This window comes from Alnus glutinosa, chromosome 1, assembly GCF_958979055.1.
Source record: "Alnus glutinosa chromosome 1, dhAlnGlut1.1, whole genome shotgun sequence".
Classification (NCBI taxonomy): domain Eukaryota; kingdom Viridiplantae; phylum Streptophyta; class Magnoliopsida; order Fagales; family Betulaceae; genus Alnus; species Alnus glutinosa.
Genome location: NC_084886.1, coordinates 13284116 through 13305336, shown reverse-complemented (window position 1 = coordinate 13305336; position 21221 = coordinate 13284116). Strand labels below are relative to the sequence as shown.

At 34.6% G+C, this 21221-nt stretch overlaps 1 pseudogene; it reads left to right on the top strand.

Annotated features, from left to right (window-relative positions):
* Positions 1-6807: 6807 nt before the first annotated feature.
* Positions 6808-8777, top strand: LOC133872135 (protein NRT1/ PTR FAMILY 5.2-like; annotated as a pseudogene).
* Positions 8778-21221: the final 12444 nt, after the last annotated feature.

Sequence of the window (21221 nt, the reverse complement as noted above, 5' to 3'; positions counted from 1 at the left end):
CGGTTGGCAAGTTGAGAGGTACCACAAGCGGAAATAAATAAAATAAAGCAATGGAAAAAACAAAAGGGTGGGACACCAACTAGTAGACAAAATTTGTATAAATGTATAAAAATGGTGGAGGCCGGAGAGTTCAAACGGTGGGGGGAGGACCGCTGATTCCCTGTAAAACTCTGTAGAAGCAAAAAGTATGGCTGTCGAAAAAGGGAATCTGGTCCGCCGATCCAAGCATGGTAGATCGATGAACCACTTGCTAGTAGGAGTATACAAGCTAGGTGAATATTAATTGAAAATAATTATTAACAGCTAACAACTATCAACAATCACTAATTGAAAAATCAATTATGGTTATCCGTCATAGCATTTTAAAAAATCAGTTAATAACTAAGTAATTGATAACCTTTTTTATTATATATATATTACCAAAAGAAAAGGAAAATAATATTAATCCTAATTCTAAACCAAAAAAAAAAGCAAAAACCTTCGAAATAACTCTGTTTTAGGCTTCAGTTACAGTACAAAACCAGGTTAATGCAGATCCAAACGGGGGAAGCACCGAGGCAATGCTTCGGGGGTGGGGGGGCAGAACCAAAACACCTTCAACATAACAGCAATTTTTTACTAATCACTTTCCAAAACTGATTAATTAAGTATAAAGAGCACGTCCTTTTTGCGTAAATTAATCCCAAACGCCAACATTTCCTTCACGGAAAAATCAACCACCGTTCTCTCTCTCTCTCTCTCTCTCTCTCTCTGTTTCTTCGTAAATCGTGAATCTCAGCGTTTTTTCCAAAATCCATAACAATGTCTCTGGTTACTCCATCAAATCCTTCATTATTTTACAAATCTGACTATTATTTGATGTCTTTTTTTCCTTGTCTAACACCATTTATTTACATGTTCTGTTAATTATTTGAGGGGCCAAGATTCAATCCTTTCTTTTTCGTGGTGTATATATGATATCATGAAATAAAAAGACCACGAAATGATATTATTCTTTTTTAGTATTTAGTATTGAATATTGAATTAAAAAAAAAAAAAACCCAAAAAATTCAACAATATATGAAAACCGGTTATTCAGATAATAACTAGATAACCAACGATTGGTAAAAACCGTAACCGGTACCAGTTTCAGTTATTGAAATGGAAAAAACAAGATACCCCAGTTGTACACTCCTACCCATAACCAACCTACTTTGTGTATCCTAAAAGGCAAGGGCGGAAGCACATTGAGGGTGGGGGGTCTATGGCCCTCCAAAAAATTTCAAAACTCTTGAAAAAAGTTATTTTTTAAAGGTTAATTATATGATGACCACAGCAAAAATGTAATTCAATCCCCCTAAAAATTTACTTTACTAGTAAAAACTAGATTACAAAGTAGAATGGAAGACGAGTTTCTAGCATATCATATACTAGTTTATATTGAGAAAGAAATTGCTTAGGATTTCACTACAGAAATGATTATGGATGAATTTTATACCATGAAAGACCGTCGCGCGTTGATCACAATTCGAAGGAGATACAAAGTTCTTTTTTTGATTTATTTATTAATTATTTTTTGTATATGTCTATAGCAAACTAGAACATTTTTGTATTCGAAAGAAAATTTATTTTTAAAGATGATTTTATAGACATGTAACTTTTGTATACAATACTTATGACTTAGTATGAAGTTTTTTTTGAATGAAAGATCTGAGTATTTCATTGATTATAGATCACGAGTATAAAGCTTTATCTTGTATCACAAAGCGTAAAGTTCTGCAAAATCATAGTCATATGCTATGAGGTTATAAAGTCATAGATACAAACAGAATTCTTACAATAAATTGCTATCTATGACTTTCATTTTTTGCTAACCCATGTACAAAAATAGTTAAAGAGCCGATCTGCTCTGAGCAAACTAGATCTAAGAAATGGTAGCCAAATATCCTAGAAAAATTTATTTAAACAGGCTGTGAGGGATAACCCTTCATACCGAATTATCCATGCAATGAGAGATAACCCCTCACACCTGACTAATCTTCATCTCATAAATCGTTTATGATGACAGATCTAAGGAGAAGAAAACTCTTATTCAAAGTAAAAACACAACCGGCAAACAACAGCAGCAATCAGAGAGGAGATGAACGACACAGTACGTATGTAAATGAAAGAATGCATAGCAAATATGCTAAAATTGCTGATCTGGTCGGAAAACATTTACAAAAAAAAAAAAAAAAAACAAAACTAAAAAGAGAAAGGTAAGAGCAATAAATATAAAGAGAAAATGAGAGAAGAAGGGAACAATAAAGTTGTTTTTATTGTTTCAGGCTTTCTTTTTGCATTGCTAGCTGATTGTAATAAATGAAACATGTTAGAGTATTCCTAACAGCCTCTCTTACCTTTCTATCTATTTTCCTTAAATATAGGAAACAAAACTATTTTTTGCTTAAAATTTTTCTTAAATTTTAAGAAATAGCTTTCTTTAAAGAAATTACTGTGAATACTCTTGATTAGCTCGTGCCCATCTTTTACGGGTAATACTTGAGAGAAGTTTATTCGGAAATTTTGCTTATTAATGGCATTTTTGTAATTATAAATAATTATAGAAATGCCATTGATAAGCAAAATTTCTGGATGAATTCCGAAAATTCTGCTTCTCCTTAGCACTGCTCATCTTTTATGGAAAATGATGGATTTACAACACCACTACAACAATTACACAACAGTCCTTCACATGGGGTGGGGTCTAGTGTGTGGGGCCCACCCCCATGTGAGGGACTGTTGTACAATTGTTGTACCAATGAAGTGTAGGAATCAAACCTCCATCTTTTACTACTTTTTTTTTTTTTTTTTTTTTTTTGGGAGTTCGTACTCTTTCTTTCTCTCTATTAATTATGCAAACTCACATTGTCCACGTATCACTCCACATTGACGGTACATAAATAAATGAATAAATAAATTAAAAAAAAAAAAAAACAAGAAAAGAAAAGGAAAATGCATGCATTTTTATTTTTTCACATGTAGCTATAAATTAAACAAACTATTACTATAAGATGATTCTCCATCTAATCAAGCTAAGCGTAAAAGAACAGTTTTTTTAAAACAAAAAATAAAATAAATAAAATTCCAGATTTGCCCCCAGCCTCTTTTCTTTATGCTTTAACCCAATTCTCAACTAGTACATGCAAATTGGTGATGTATATGTGCAGTGTAAGAGGTTTTCGTACGCATGGCGTATTATGGTATATCTTTCAATATGATTTTGTATTTAATAAAGAAGTTCCACCGGCCAGGGCACCGTCACCACTTCCAACAATGTCATCAGTTGGGTCCGAACTGTTTGGATCACTCCAATCTTAAGTACTTACGTCGCTAATGCTCATCTCAGCCGTTACTGGACGTTTGTCATTGCCTGCATACTTTATATTTCGGTACGTCCCAATCATTGTCTCATCTCTACCCTTTCTCTTCTTGATAACATGTTGCCGGCCGGTGGCCTGTTTATATTGAACAATTTTTTACGCATATTTTGTTTTATATTGACCAATACACGAATTTAAATAGAAATTCTATTATGTTTGGAAAATTATATTTGAGCTCTCAAATTATCAATCGTTTTTAAAGTAACTTCCTAAACTACCAACCCTCGCATTATGACCGTCCAAACTACTAAAAAGTGCTAAAAAGACCACATTTATTGAAATATTCATATAATATCCTTGTCAAGTATTATATTTTCAATTAAAAAATAATAACAATTAAATTTAAAAATCATAGAAATATTAAAATATTAAATATATATATATATATATATATATATATATGGGGGTGGCCAACCCTAACCTTTTTTTTATGTTTTGTGTTGTTTTATATATATATATATATATATATATAGACACACACACACGAGGATAGTGATATACGAGCAAGTAGCTAGGCAGAAGGGAAGAAAAATAAAACAAGTTGGGTGAGTAGGTTGGAATTTAAAAACTAATTGCCAAGTGGAAAATAAAAACAAGAAAGAAAGTATTGTTAATGTTAATTAGGAACTTTCTCATGTCTCTAGTCACGGACTCGCTGAAGAGGGGACTAGGGGAGCCAGGCTAGCTGTGGCGGAATTAACAATTAATAGCTAATCAGAAAGTCCTAAGGTAGGTCGTCAATAATCAATATATATAAAATTATAGTAGGATATTGTATAAAGTATTGTTACGTAAATTATGGATTTCAAATAGCTAGGGTGAAAAAATCTTAGGAAATGCATGTGCATATATGACCAATGGTTCTTATTATAAAAGTACGTACAAGAGATTAATTACTCATAAAATTTGTGCATTTATTAGAAATAATAGGATTTTAATTTACTGTCATAACTTAATATATAATAAATAATAAGAGGGTATTGCCACTGCCAGTGCTATATGTAAAGGATTTTATTATAAATTAATTAATAAGAAATTTAAAGATTCTTCAAACATTAAGGTGGGTCTTCACCCTGTGGCTTAAGTAATTTGGACCGACAGTTGTAGTTATAGACAATTAAATTGAAAGGGATGAGCTTCCCTTTGTTAAAATTCTTATTCTCTGTCTTTTGTTTTATTCTCTCAAACCAAAAACACTAACAAACACACAAAAAAAAAATAAAAAAAATAAAAAAAAATTCACTTTTATAAACCAAAAACAAAAAATACCCAAAACACAAGTAGCGCCAATTCCGATTTGCCCACCCAAGCCAACTATGTACTGAAAATTCTTCTTATATCTTACTACATTATTTTCTCAGTCGAACGACCAACCACAATTAGGCAAGGATCAAGAAATTATTGTTCAAATTGGTTAAATCTTTTGTGTCTAAACAAGTATGTTTAACTATATTGGCAGGGAAAGTCATTGCTAATTAACATTGGCTGTTTCACTTCCTGGCTTAAGAAGGCTTTGACATTACAGCTTGCCGTGTTTTTGTTGGGTGGTTTTGGGCATCTCTCAACCCCAAAAGCTAACTCTTATACTATATATATCAAACACTTATGGGTCTAATTCACCACCAAAAACACCTTAAGAGAAGATAAATGCCCATGAGTGATAAACTTTACAAGTCAGGAAAATCCTGTAATGTGGGACTCTTTTGAGAAGGAACATGAGCATAAGCAATGCAACCAAAAATCTTAAAATTAAATGAGTTACCTTGGGCTTCCAACCATGCCAAGCTTCAAAAGGAGTTTGGTGTACGTTGCAATGCCGATGTAGGACTTCGATTCAGTAGGTAGGCAGCTGTATGAACAGCTTCAGCTCAAAAGCTTTTTGGAAGTCCTTTGGCTTTAAGCATGCATTTAGTCATTTCCACAATGCTTCTATTTTTCCTCTCCGCCACCCCATTTTGTTGAGGGGTGTAGCTGGCTGTCAAACTTCGATAAATACCAGCATCAATTTTTTCATCTCCATCATTCAATTCAAACTGAATTTCTAATTTTTGTTCATAGGAGTCTTCATTGTGTTGCAATCATTGAGTAATCATTGGGTTTATTCTGCCAAGGAAAAATCAAAGGATGCTTGGGATGCATTACAGAATGGGTATCAAGGTAATCCAAAGGTGTTGACAATAAAATTTCAAACTCTTCGCAGAAATTTTGAAAGTCTGATGATGAAAGAAAGGGATTTCATGCATGATTATTTCTCTAATATGCTGGATATTGTGAAGCAAATCAAAAAATTTGGTGAAAATTTATCTAAGCAGAAAGTTGTTGAAAAAATTCTGAGAAGTATGCCTAAGAAGTATGACCATGTTGTGGTTGCCATAGAAGAATCTAAGGAACAGTATGCTTTTAATTTGTTCTTGCATAATGCCCCTGTTCTGTTGAATGGGTACAATGAGGAGGAAATGAAATTAGTAAAAGAGACAAGGAAAATATGGAATGACATGAATGTTAAAGTTACTGCCACATGTATAAGAGTTCCTGTCATGCGTGCTCATGCTGAGAGTGTAAATCTTCAGTTTGAGAACCCCCTTAATGAGGACACAGCGAGGGATATTCTGAAGAAGGCTCCTGGTGTAGTGGTTATTGATGATCGGGCATCCAATCGCTTCCCTACTCCATTGGAGGTGTCAAACAAAGATGATGTTGCTGCATTCATGTCTTCCAAAATCTTCTTAGCCAAACAGCTTGACAAGCTATTGAAGTTACAGCAATATACTCATCTTCAGAAGATGACAATGCAGTAGATGGTTGCTTCTTTGAGCTCCAAGCAATTGCTGCTGAACCAAGGTTGAAGACGTACCCTGTTGTGCTTCTACGATCATCCAATGAACTTGCCCAATGACTATCAGAAAATATGGAATGACATGAATGTTAAAGTTACTGCCACATGTATAAGAGTTCCTGTCATGCGTGCTCATGCTGAGAGTGCATGTAAATCTTTAGTTTGAGAACCCCCTTGATGAGGTCACAGCGAGGGATATTCTGAAGGAGGCTCCTGGTGTAGTGGTTATTGATGAGTCCTCAACATCATCTTTGTTTGACACCTCCAATGGAGTAGGGAAGCGATTGGAGCCCGATCATCAATAACCACTTCACCAAGAGCCTTCTTCAAAATATCCCTCGCTGTGTCCTCATCAAGGGATATTTTGAAGAAGGCTCCTGCATGGTGTAGTGGTTATTGATGATCGGGCATCCAATCGCTTCCCTACTCCATTGGAGGTGTCAAATAAGGATGATGTTGCAATGTTTGACTCCTCCAATGGAGTAGGGAAGCAATTGGATGCCCGATCATCAATAACCATTACACCATGCAGGAGCCTTCTTCAGAATATCCCTTGATGAGGACACAGCGATGGATATTTTGAAGAAGGCTCTTGGTGTAGTGGTTATTGATGATCGGGCATCCAATCGCTTCCCTACTCCATTGGAGGTGTCAAACAAAGATGAGGTTGAGGACTCATAAATAACCACTACACCAGGAACCTTCTTTAGAATATCCCTCGCTGCGACCTCATCGAGGGGGTTCTCAAACTGAAGATTTACACTCTCAGCATGAGCACGCATGACAGGAACTCTTATACATGTGGCAGTAACTTTAACATTCATGTCATTCCATATTTTCTAATAGTCATTGGGCAGGTTCATTGGTTGATCGTAGAAGCACAACATGGTACGTCTTCAACCTTGGTTCAGCAGCAATTGCTTGGAGCTCAAAGAAGCAACCATCTACTGCATTGTCATCTTCTGAAGATGAGTATATTGCTGTAACTTCAATAGCTTGTCAAGCTGTTTGGCTAAGAAGAATTTTGGAAGACATGAAGCAGCATCAACAGGAAGCTACAATTAACCATTGTGACAATTAGTCTACCATTGCAATGACAAAGAACCCGATGTCTCACAGCCGCACAATACATATAGAGACAAGACATCATTTGATTAGAGAATTGGTTGACAAAGGAAGCATCAAGATGTCCTATTGCGGTACCAATGATCAACTTGTAGATATATTCACAAAGCTCGTTCCTTCTGATAAATTCATTCGTTTTAGAGACATGTTAGGAGTTGTAAACTTTATGCAATAACGGGGAGTGTTAGAAATAATGCAAAAGTTACTTTTCCTATTTCTTAGCTAGTTAAGTGAGTCATGTATTGAGCATTATTATTTGTTAGTTTCTCCTAGTACACGTTGAGTCCTTTAGTTTAGGAGTCTGAGTTACATAATGGTCCATGTTGTTATTAGTTGTGGTCAAGTGGGTCCTTGTTTGTAGGGTTGTATGTTTGTTAGTTAGAGTCTATTTAAATGTATTACTTAATGAATTATTCAGATAAGTTTTATCTATGCTATCTCATTTGTTTCTCACGTATCATTTCTCTTTTACTTTATTTACTTTGTTTTCCCTCTTTCAACCTCAGAGTTGCATAGAGAAGACTACTGCTAGTTCATCTGTCATCCCAATTTCTAACAGTCTTATGGTGCACTCTATACCTTAGCCATTGAAACAGGTGGAACCAAGCCCAATATCTCCACCATCGGGGCAGACCAATTCGATGATTTCGACCACAAGGATAAGGCTCACAAGTTGTCCTTTTTCAATTGGTGAATGTACGCTTAGCATCTTCTTCGGGACACTCTTTGACAATACGGCTCTTGTACGTGTGGGTACAAGACAATGTAGGATGGACCTTAGGATATGCGCTTCCGACTCTTACACTTGCAATATCCATTGCCATCTTCTTGGCAGGCACATCCTTCTACAGACACAAGGTGCCCGCAGGCAATCCCTTCACGAGGATGGCCAAGGTCGATCATTGTAGCAGCTTTAAATAAATGGAGGGTGCGTATCCCTGATGATCCGAAAGAGCTCTATATATGAGCTTGACTTGGAAGAGTATGCCAAGAAAGGAAAGTTCAGAATTGATTCCACACCCACCTTGAGGTATATATATATATGATCAGTTCAAAATTTACTTTTATCAATTGGCAGTCCATTTTTGTCCTAATTTTACTTAATGTTGCATGGAAGCAGGTTCCTTACCAAAGCATCTGTGAAAACCGGCTCAACTAATCCATGGATGCTATGCTCAGTTACACAAGTCGAAGAGACAAAACAAATGTTACGAATGATCCCAATCTTGGTTGCCATGTTTGCACCGAGCACATTAATGATCGCCTAGACCAATACTCTTTTTGTGAAGCAAGGCACCACTCTTGAAAGAAGCATCGGCAATTGCAAAATTCTCCTAGCAAGTTTAGCTGGATTTATAACCATATCCATGCTTATCTCTGTTGTGCTCAAGTGAAAATTTTCAATGTCCACGTGACATTACAACATCAGAGATGATAAATCTCGCAGCGAAAAATATGTATATTCTTTGTTTTTTTTGAAAGACATGGACAATTCCCTCGTGACACATCAGAGCATTTAACTAAAATACTTCAAACTAGATAAATATAAACAATGTGTTTTTTACAAAATAAATACACACAAAACATTAACATATGTGTCACATGCGGCATTGATATTACCTAACTAGTTTTTTTAATGTAATATAGACCATAATGTAAAATATTACATTTCAAGAAAACACATAAATACATGTCTTAAAATTTATAAAAGGACAGGCTACACATGGTAGTCTATTACGCAAAAGAGGCGATAGATAACCTCATCCACACATATCAGGATCATCATAAGGATCCTGATAGTCTTGGTACTCCTCATCCTCTGCTTCTGCACAATCATCTATAAAATTGTAGAAATCACCACAATACCATATACACATAAGTGAGTCAACTGTTTTCAATAATATAATGATTACTGATTTATTTAGGAGCACATAATGCAATGATGTAATGACAGTTTTATATGTAAAGTTTTATTTAATTATGTTATTTCACTCCACTCATTTAGAGCTATTCCTCCGGTTATCGGTTATCCTTAGAGCTGTTCCTCTTTCACCAATTTTTTCTTAGCACCTTCGTACTAATATAGTCGTCCCTCCCTAAGAGCCGTTCCTCCCAACTTTTTATTTATTATTTTTTTCAGCATAGGTAGCCGTTCCTGACTTGAACCATTGGGAGCCGTCCTTTCCAACTTTGTTATTAATAAGTTCTTTAGTCACAACAGTAAAATATGCAAAGTTCCATTCAGACGCATACAATTAAACAAATCTGTAAACACAATATTATAGATATCCGTATCAACCCTAGTAAGTAATTTATACTTACTATTCTTTGCTTCTAAAGGGCTTCCACAAACGTAATTGCTGCAAGAATTTTATTCATGTAATAAGAAATTAACACATAAAAATATCATTTTATTATCTTTGTTACTTTTGGCTTCCAAATAATTTACTATAGCCCTAATGTTATTTTAAACATTAAACTGGGGTATAAAATAGATAGACAATATTACCACCTATTTTAATACGAATAATACCACAATATTTATTTTGAATATTTTTAATTAAAGTGAGCATTACAACAACCGTATATATTATATATATTGTACGGAGTAAAGTAAGCATTATTATGGCATCTATTTAATTAAAGTCTACAACACCTTTAAATTAAAACGGACATTATAACGGTATTAGTATTAAAAGCTTATACAAAATAAGCATAATAACCTCATTAATGTAAATAGTGAGTTTTACATTTTAAAAATAGATGGACAGCACAGCGGTATAAATATAAATAATCCTTATTTTAATTTTATAAAATTTAGGCAGAGTAACGGCATTAGTATCGCTAATGCTAAAAATACTTTAAAATATTTTGGGCAGCATAACAACGTTTTTAAATATTTTAGCTGTCACAAATATATTTCTTTTCAAAATATATTTTAAACACATATTTTTTAAACAAAACAACAACTCAGGATTTATAGATGCTTACCAAAGCTTCAAGATGTCAGTTGCACCTTGCTTAATACACAACTGGCCGAGTGAGAGAGAGACAAAGTGAGAATGTTTTCCTATCTTTCTTTAAGAAGAAAATAAATGGACAGACTTAAAAAGAATTAGGGGACTTACCGAAAGCTTATAAAACAAAGAGAGAGTTCCTTCTTAACTTCTCTTTTTTAATAGTTCTTATACTTTCTAAGAGGAGTGCTGGCCGATAAATATATATATACACTCAGAAGGTTTCCTTTTCAAAATTTAAAAAGGAAATTAACTGAAAAGAAGGTAGAGTAAGAAGCTTTAACGAGATAATCCTTCTATGTTTTGAGAACTAAGAGATAAAGAATCCTTTTTGAAAATTTTCTTTTGTGTTTACGTTATTGGACGTGAAACAGGGGAGGTTTTGAGAGCTTTGTCTTCTGGTTTTTGGGTTTGGGCCGAGGAGAAATATAGAGGAAAAGAGTGTTTCTCTGCTGTTTCTACCACATAACCAAGAGAGAAAGAGTTCTAGAGAGTTTGAGAGGGTTTCCTTCTTCTGATCTGGAGAGTGCACACCAAGAGAAGAGGAAGAGAAAATAGGAGCTTGTTTTCAGTTTGGGTACTGGGCAATATACTCAGGTAATGTTTCTTGCATAACTCTTACACAACTTTTACACAACTTTTTCACAACTCTAATTACTTTTTCTTATGATCAACTATTGGATTTGTTTTCCTACATGTGGGCCCTAAATATTCAATGGTTGATATTTAAAAAAGGTTATTAGAGTTGTGCAAAAATTGTGCAAGAAACATTACTCAATATACTTAGAGGGGACTTGCTGTAAAAATTGAGAGAAAGGGATGCAGAGGAAGTTCGAGATTCTGCAACAAGAGCAAAATGAGGGATAGATGATGGGGCAATTTCCTTATATAGAAACTTGGAGGGTTGGATCTGCTCAGGTGGGTTGTGATCGATGGATGGGGTGTTACAACGTGGGTGTCGAGTCATCCTATTAGATAAAAATCATCATTACTAATGTATTATTTGATATTGCTAAGTAACTATTAGTTGATTTTTAACTTAAAGAAACTAATCTGCGTAATTTTGTTTCTGCAGTTCTGCGTCGATCGACCGCTATGTATTTGGGGATCAATCACCGATGTGGATCGATTGCCCTTTCTGGGGATCTACTGCCAATGTGGATTGATCACCAGTATATGGATTGATCACTATCGATTTGAACAATTATTTTTAAGTGGTTTATTTTCTCAGGCGTTACATCCCCACCCCCTTAACAGAATTTCGTCCCCGAAATTTAAATCCTACCATGCATGTTTAATAATCTTAAACATTCAAAATAAATGATCATTTACCTAATCGTCCTCAGTGTCATTGAAGACATGCTCAGAAGGGGCTAAGGGAATCTTATCCCTAGGATCGATGGGAGCCATTCCGCCATGCTATCCCATGTCATGCTGTCCTGGAATAAAGGGAGCGAGGTTTCCCTGTTGAACACCCCATCCCATAGTGTGGTGCATATGTATCATATGATTGAACAGAATCTCATTGTTTGCTAAATTATTATGTAAAGAATAAGAAAATAAATAGGGAGTTTAGCATTTAATAAATTATATTTATTAGATAGATGTGACTAATAATTATATTCTAGGTGATAATATTTACATTATGAAAATATAGTGAGTCTAAGATAAAATAATGGAATTAAAATAAATAACACTAATGAGTCATTGGGTAAAAAATAACTAATTGTATGGGTAAAATGTAGTTAGATTAAAGATGGGGCTAGTTCCGCAAAGTTGCCCCCACGTTCGAAATAGTTGGCCTAGCATACAATGTACATACGCCAACCACTATAAATTTGCCAACCGTCCGAACCAGTCCGTTCATGCACAACCACCAGAGACCACCATACGCCGGAGCATTTGAGCAGCATAAACACCTGGACCATAAAGCTCCTTCGCACTCATTCCAGAAGAAACAGCCTGCCACCCCGTGAGAAAAACCACAATAAAACATAAAACTACATCTCAATCCCAGAAAAAGAATGAGACAGGAAAAAAAAACTACCTTCTCCACTAAGGGAACATGGCCTGCAACACCACCCTGGAACAGAAAACTAATTTCACACAGGACCGTGAATACATTCGTCCCAGATGTGGTGGCCATCCCCGGAGAAAAGACAAAAAAAACAAAAAAAACTACATCTCCATCCCAGAAAAGGAAGAGATAAAAACTACCAAAATCTAAAAATACAAACACAAAACACCATGGGAGGAGGAAATCATAAAGCTTCCCTCCTCCTCAACAAACCAAGTCTAATCTTGTTGCTCTCTCTCCTGAAAATAATTGTTGCAGAACTTTTTAAGAGATGTGAATGCTGACAATTACTAGAGTTAATCAACAGAAGAAGTGGATAATGAGAATTTCCTTATTTTTATTTTGCTTTTGTCTCCTTTATCAAGACCAAGAGATAAGATATCTCTATAGCCAACTACCATGTGACAAGTGGCACATGATAAATTCCCTTTTTATTCTAAGGTTTTATCTTCTATAAAATTACTGCAATGCCACACCTAATATTTATTCTATCTCTTGTTAATTAATATAGAGCTTTTTTCAGCTTGTATACATGATGGGGACGATGAGGATTTTGAAATCCTTTCGGCTATTCTACATAAAGCTCTTCTTGAAGAATACCGTTCAGAAATGTACTCTTTACATCCATTTGATACAGCTTGAAACCAAGATGGCAAGCTATAGAGAGAAGAATTCTGATGGATTCTAACCTGGCAACCGGGGCAAAGGTTTCATCAAAGCCTATTCCCTCAATCTGAGTATATCCCTGGGCGACAAGAAGTACTTTATTTTGGACTACTGTACCATGCTCATCTATCTTGTTCTTGAAAATCTATTTGGTGCCAATGATATATATTATGTTTAGCATGTCGGGGAATCAGAGTCCAAACATCATTTCTGGTAAACTGATGGAGCTCGTCATGGGCTTCGTCAACTTTCTTGGGCTTTGTTTGTGCAAGGTAGTAGCTGCAGGAAACTTGATTAGCTACTTCACTGGTCGGCTGAATGGCTCTGTTTCTTAGCCGACACCCTTCTTCAATAGTGTCACGCCCCCCGTTTTGGGATATAAGGGGAAACGTGAACTAAATAAATCCACACGACAATGATTAAAGATTAAAAGGACTAAGGGACTAATGAAAGGAATATTTCCATAATGTCATTAGCAGCATCAAAATATATATTATCGGGGACTATTGTTCATTACAATTTTTCTAACAAAAGTGAGGAGGTATACACTAAAATCAACTACCAAAGTTGCTAATAGTCCTCCTAACTACGTATGAGACTGTATGATGTACAACGACAAAAACAAAGCTGTACTACTTCGAACTATTCGCTCTACGGTCCAAGATTATGACGGAATCCCCAGACTGCTAGCTGCTATTATGATCCAATTGTTACTCCAGCTACACTATGACACAATAGGTCCATGTTTCCCACTCAAATGGCCAGATATGTGGGTCCTTAGCCACCAATAGACCCATTGGCACCCCACCTCTCAACACTATAATGTAAACGGCCATCTGAAAAAAATATTATGGGGAAAGGGGTGAGTTTGACAACTCAGTAAGGAAAGCACAACAAGTAAAAACATAATATTTTTCAAAACTCTAAATGAGTATTAAATAATGAACAAGTGACATTTATATGATGATGCATGAATCATATATGGGGCATGAAAGTCTTAACCACCACCGGCCCACCTCCACGCGCAATTTAACGGTGACCGGGGCACGTTATGTTTGGCACGTCTAAAAGGACCGATCTTGAACGACCTAATCGCTCATCCTGTCGTCACAGGGGAGAGCCGACGGGTTAGAAACTTCCCTAGGCGAAGACCCCCCCGACCGATATCCCACACTTTTGGTGTGGTTGCCATGCTACCCATATGAATCCGGATCAAAACACGATGGTGCCGTGGGGTAAAAACTTTGAGTAACATATGCATATATAGTTATGATAATGCCATCATTCTCACTCACATAGAGCACATGCATCATATACGACATGATGCACAAATATAATTAGATATGATCTCATGAAATCCCAACTACAATATTGTAATTATGTAATTAGAATAAAAATGACATACTTTAAAGGACAATTAATGTATAGGTGTAAATAATTCAAAAGCTTAAGCTAATTAATAGATATAAACCCAATTATTTTTTATTAATTACTCATTTTTATGATATGTTTTTAATGTAGAACTTAATCTTTTTTCACCCACATGTACGTACATAGTACATACTTAGGAAAAAAAAAAAAATTAAAGTGGGGGCACTAGGAACCCACCTTTGATTGCTAGTCATTTATGTCTTCTTCTAGAATTAGAAACTTTGAGCATAAAAATCAATGCACTTGCTATCTCCTTAGGTATGGCAGGTTTATTGGTTTTATTTTTGAACAAAATTATAGTCTTTATTGATAAAATCAATCGATCAATAACAAGCCATTGCTCCTTGGTTATAATATCATAGATACAATTTAAAATTTCTTCAATCCAAACTCTATCGATGACATAAGAAAAAGCTTGGCCTCTCGTGCAAAAATATGAGCTGCAAAATTTGCATCTCTTTTCACATATTCGACCCTTTATGATCTTAACTTACTCAATCCTTCTTTGATCCCATCTATAAGATGATCCATTTTGCTCTAATTGGGGCTTCCCATATTAACCATTTGACAACTTGCAAGGCATCTCATTCTAAATTAATATAAAAAAAACCCATCTCCCTGCATACATAGCTCCATAGCATGGATTGCTGCTAATGCTTTAGCTATAGCAGCCTCTGCAGATAAAGTTTTTTGAATGCTACAGGCAGCCAAAACTACTCCCCCATGATCCCCGTTACTCCCGTACAATAATGCTTATTTCAATGCATTCTTGGGTCTTATCAACAGCTGCATCCCAATTAACTTTAAACATAACTGTGGGTGGTTTATATATTGGTTTAATTTTATTGGAAACAAATCAATTTAAATATGATCCAAGTTACACCATATACCTCCGTTACAGTTAAAAAATGGACATGAAAGAGATCATAATCAAAGGAGAAAGTTGCCTAGCTAGCTAAAGCTAGCTTTTAGCTCTCATATATATCACATAGACTCAAAGCTTTTCTCTCCCCACCCAGTCTATCCTCTGAGAGATCGACCTCTTCGTCTCCAGAATGAGATCCTACACCTTTGATATCCTTGAATTTTTGGGCGAATATTTTATAGGCAGGCTTTTAAAAAAGGATCATATATACAAATAATAATAATAATAATAATAATAATAATAATAATAATAATAATAAAAAAAAAAAAAAAAAGGAGTTGCGGGATGTAATTCTATATGCATGTGACAAATAAACTTGTAGAAAATAAAAAAAAACTAATAAATAAAATCAACTCTAGAGCTTTAAATATGTGACACTATTCCGCGAAGTTTTAGGATATGTATCAACCATAAACAATATATTATTCATAAACAATTCTTTTTAACATTTGTAATCTTTCTATAATTGATTTTTAAAACATAGTTTTTAGTCCCTTTCTGTATCATTAATTGGTTCTCTTGTCCATTTCTTTTAGTTTCTTTCTTGACTCATTCAAGTTTTATATGAGCAAGAAAATGATATTTCGAATAGACTGTTTTATTTTTTTCCCTTAATCGTCGCTATCGTACCTCCATGAGATTGCAACCTATTACTACCGTTTACTGATCCTAGCTTCTAGTCAATCACCCACTTTCAATTATTCTTTCAAATTCTATGTAAAACTATCAAAAGTGAAAAACATTAATTGTAAAGATGATAGTTATCAGAGATTATTGGCATCGGAAGGATAGTCGTTACTCTTACCATTAAAAATAGGGGAAAAATTATAAAATCAGTTCATATGATTAACTTAATTTACAAATTGCTTCATGTTATATTAAAGTAAATTCAAAAATTTCTGAAATATATCAAAAAAATAATTTAATCTTAAATTTCATTAAAATTTTGTTAAGTGCTACGTCAGTACTAATAAAAAGACATGCGATACTCTTAATAAAAAGATGACAATTTAATCTCAATGAAGTAACTTGCAAGTCACCCCCAAAGGTGTGGGTGTTGGTTGTCGGCAGTGACGGAGGAAGGGGAGGGCGGCAGGAGGCCATGGCCCCCCACCCCCAAATTTCTTGAAAAAAAAAAAAAAAAATTAGGAGGCAGCGGTGGTATTGGCCCAATAGCGGCGGCTCTGTTGGTTGCTCTAGCAGTGGTTTTTCAAGGGATGGTGGTGTTGGTTTTGTGGGTACTGCTGGTATTGGTACGACTTGGTGGCCGCCGTGATTGAACACTGTGGCTGCGTAGAAGCCATTCAGACACCACTTGTCACAGGCACTTTACAGAAGCTTGTCTGAGAAGGGATTTGGAGAAGTCTAGGGATAAGGTTGTTGTGTGAAGGGAAGCTACGTGGCAGAAAATGGTGGAAGTTCTTTTGTGTGGGAGACAGCTGAGTCTCAGTCATGCGGGTGAAACGACAGTGCTTTGGAGCTTAAAGGCTTCAGTGCGTTTTATGAAGGAAGCTAGTCCTTTTGACAAAATAACCAGCCTAGTCGTTTTAGGTCTATTTCAGGCGTTTTGTAATGAAGTTAGGTAAGGGTAGTATATAAGCCTAACCGGTAGAAATATTACTGGAACTTGAGAATTGAATTGAATTGTGTTTTGGAGGGATTGGCATCTCCCAATTTGCCTCTTTTTTGTATTTTCATTTATGAATTAATCTATTTGAATTTCCTTCCATTTCCATCTAGATCTTCTCTAAATTTTCAATTAAACCAGAAAACCTGTTACACCACTCTCTCAAACAATAAAAATGAAAAGCAATGTTTTAGAAAAAAAAATATACACAAAAAATGTGATCGTTCTCACTGTAGAGATGGGTTTTGGTAAGGCTTGGCTAGGAGGAGGGAGGAGAGCAAAATTGTTGCGCGTGTTGCCCACTCGTCGTCAGTCATGGTACTTCAAAGTTTGGACAGTAAAACCTCAAAATGTATCGACCCTATTTTTTGGCTCCGACCCTATTTTTTGGCTCCGTCCCTGTTGGTTGAGCAGCCACCCCTTTTATTTTTTTCAATTTTTTTTTTTAAATAATTATTAAGTTTTATATATTTATTTAATCAGGGTGAGGAGTGTCGTTATTTGCACCAACAAAAAAAAAAGAAAAAAAAGGAACAAATGTTTTTTCACAAATAAGTTCTTTCGTTCAATCCTTATCAAGGATACCATTTTCAATAGAATGGTCGTCATTCTCCAATAATTTACTTCTAATTCTCAGACTTTAGTTATCTATACGATGACCTTTGAATAAATAAATTAAAGCTCTTTCACACTTTAAAATCTCCCTATTTCTGTCGTTATTGAATCATTTTTTTAAAAGGAATTCTCCTTATTTCTGTCGTTACTAAAAAGACAGGAAGCTATTTTTCATTTTCTATTCTATTTTATAATTGACGATAGAAGAAATGAAAAAAATATTGCATCAATCTCGATCTTGGTTTTGTCCTACTATCAAATTACTTCATGGGTTTAAAATTGATCAAATCCATCCTTATGGCTTAAGGTACGTTTAATCTGTTATTAAATTAGGGAAATGTTAGTGTTCCCACCAGCATCCCACCAATCCTAAGTGATTGGTTTTTTTTTTTATTTAATAAATTCATTTTTAGACTTTTGCACTTAGGGTTGGTGGGATGGGGTTGGGATGCTGGTGGAAACACTAGCATTTCCCATTAAATTATTGACTCTGTCCTACTTCCATTAACTTTTCTCACAGAATGTCACGTCATTTAAAAGCCACGTCAAATGTCATGTCTTTAAAAATGCTCCATAAGCAAATAACTACATCGAATTAAAAAAAAAAAGGAAAAAAAAAAAGGAAAAAGGAAAAAGTAAAAAGTAATAAAAGATGGCTACCCTTTGCTGTAAAAGGTGGTTGTGCATTCACCCCGTATATGTTGTTGAGAGGCAGTGGTTGTACAGCCACCACTTTATTGTAGGAAGGGATGGAGTAGTTGCGCGACCCACTACAGCTCTCCAATTGTGCAAGAACCTCCTCCCTCCCTCACTCACTCTCTTTTTTTTTTTTTTTTTGGTACATAAGATTTATTGTTTCGACGATGAATTTTTAATTACATGAATTTTTTATGACATGTCATTGACAAGGGATCCACTGTGGTATGTGTGAGACATGGTGAAGTTAATTGTGCAATGTTTACACGTGTTGCAAAATTATTAGATATGACGTGATATTCCATTAAAAAAGCTGAAGGAAGTGATATGATAACAGATCAAACCTTAAGGATTGATTTGATCAGTTTTAGCTCTAATGAATGATTTGATAAAAATGTCAAACCCAACCAAGGACTTATACAATATTTTTCACTTAAGAGAAAATTTACTTATCACTATCATTTGTAACATATAGCATCTTCAAAGTATCATTTTATTATAAAAAAAGCCTATTTGTTAGCTGTTGACATTAAAATGGACGGAAAATGACACACGTCACCCATACGTGCATATTTGGACTATCCAAATTGTCCGAAACTACAATTTGCAAAGAATCTCGTAATCTACCATTTTATGACATTTGATTTGTCAAAGTATAATTTCGTTGCAAAAGGACCGGGCCGACCGACCATTAACTGTTAGCATTAAAATGGATGGAAAATAATGCACGTCATCTACATGTACATAATTGACCTCCCTTCATATGACAAAAGAAAAAGAAAATGCATTAAAAATTAATATCAAAAGAAACAATTGCAACAATTATTTTTTGTTAAATGAAAGTTGATGGGGTGATCGAACCATCTCTTCATGACTTAGAGATATAATGCCTTGCCATAAATAAATGGGATATTTTGCCACATATATATGTTTTTTGAAACAAAAAACTAAAACACCAAAGGACTAACCAAAAGATAACTTGTTCTGAAAATATATACATATAAGTATTACACTTTACAGTCTTTACTATATATATATATTATCAAGAGTTTACACATAGACAAGGCATAAGCCTAACTAGTCCTCCACAAAATAGCTTAACCTCAAAAACTAAACCTCATAAGCTAGGCCTTCCTCAAATCCTAAGGATACTAGTCCAAGTAATTGTCACGCTCCTACTCGCTTTTTTCTACTAAAATTGTAAAATCGAATAATTTTACAGTTGAAAATGGTGAGTAAATGCTTCCAACCAATACTGTGTTTGTGACGTGACCCTCTATTTACCTTTAAATTTTTTTCTCACATTTGTTTATCAAAGTCATTTAAAATACAAGTTAGTTCTCAAAACCAAGATAAACCTTTTTTGTTTTCAATAACAAATGCATTGTTTTAGAAAATCATCGCGACAACATGCCTTTCCGGAAACATTAGTGTAAAACTCATTTCTTAATGTCAAATTGAGAGAGAGAATTTTATTTTCTATAGTAGGTTCTAAAACTAAAATTTCTTAGCATTTTCTTTTCCAATATTATAGCAAAGCATAATATGTACATACATTTCAATTCACTTACTAGTAAATAATGATGAGAAATATTATTGAAAACAAAGCATGCTTACGGCATAATACATATTCAAAACATGTAATGCTGAAACATATCTTTAACTGATCTTTTGTTTTACTTTACATTACTTTTTCAATTTATGGTTTCGTTAAGTGTACTCCCCCAATTAAAATTAGGTCGTCAAACATACTTTCCCACTTGATACTAGGTCGTTAAGTTTACTTCTCACTACACACTGGGTCATTAGGTGTACTCTTCCACCTAACACTGTTCGATAAGTTTATTTTCCTTCTTAACATTGGATCATTAGGTGTACTTTCCCACCTAACTCTAGCTCGTTAAGCATACTCCCTTACTTAACACTGGTTCAATAGGCGTAAACCCTCACCTAGAACTAGGTCTTCACTTAAAACCTTTCTCTCTAAAACTTATTCTTTAAAAGCTGTCTTTTCATTTCGTTTATAATAATGTTTATACTTTCCTTGAAAGCTTTTATTTAAATTTATTTTTCTTGCAAATCATGTACATCAAAGTGTAACCATACAATGATATATTTAGAATACTTAAAATACATGGCTCATTATCACAACCAAAAGTACGCATATACATGGCAAAAACAATTCGTGATAAATTCAGTTATGCTATTAGTAGGAAGCTTTACTTATAACTTTTGCTAAGTCATTCACTTATGTGTTTGGTCTGTACAATGTCTTTTAGATGGTATCCTCCTTGAAAAGCCTAAAACTCTCTGAGTTTATTAAATAACTTTATACCTTGGAGAACTCCCAATTTTTTTTTTTTTTTTTCAATTCTGGATATACTCATGCATTCGAATGTATTGCAATCGCTGTTATGAACGAGGCTCTCTAAAACTAGCTTGTTTGAACGAGGTTTGAAAGGTGCTATGAACAGAGTTGTCGAATACTGTCTCGTTCAAACAAGACTTTATTCGTTCGGACGAAAATGCTCAATTTTATACATTCCTTACGTAAAACTACTCCAAAACTGAACCCAACTTAATTAACCAACACTCATCTTTCACATCAAAACAAACAAAACAACTTCACATGCAATACTCAACACTCACTTAATGATAAAACAGTTCATCCTCTTTTCTTCAAAACCCTAATCTCATATTTTACTCCCTTTTTTTTATCCACTTAGCAATCAACCTAGAAAATCAATAACACTTCCATAATAACAATACAACAACTTCAAATCTCAACATAGACATCATAACACA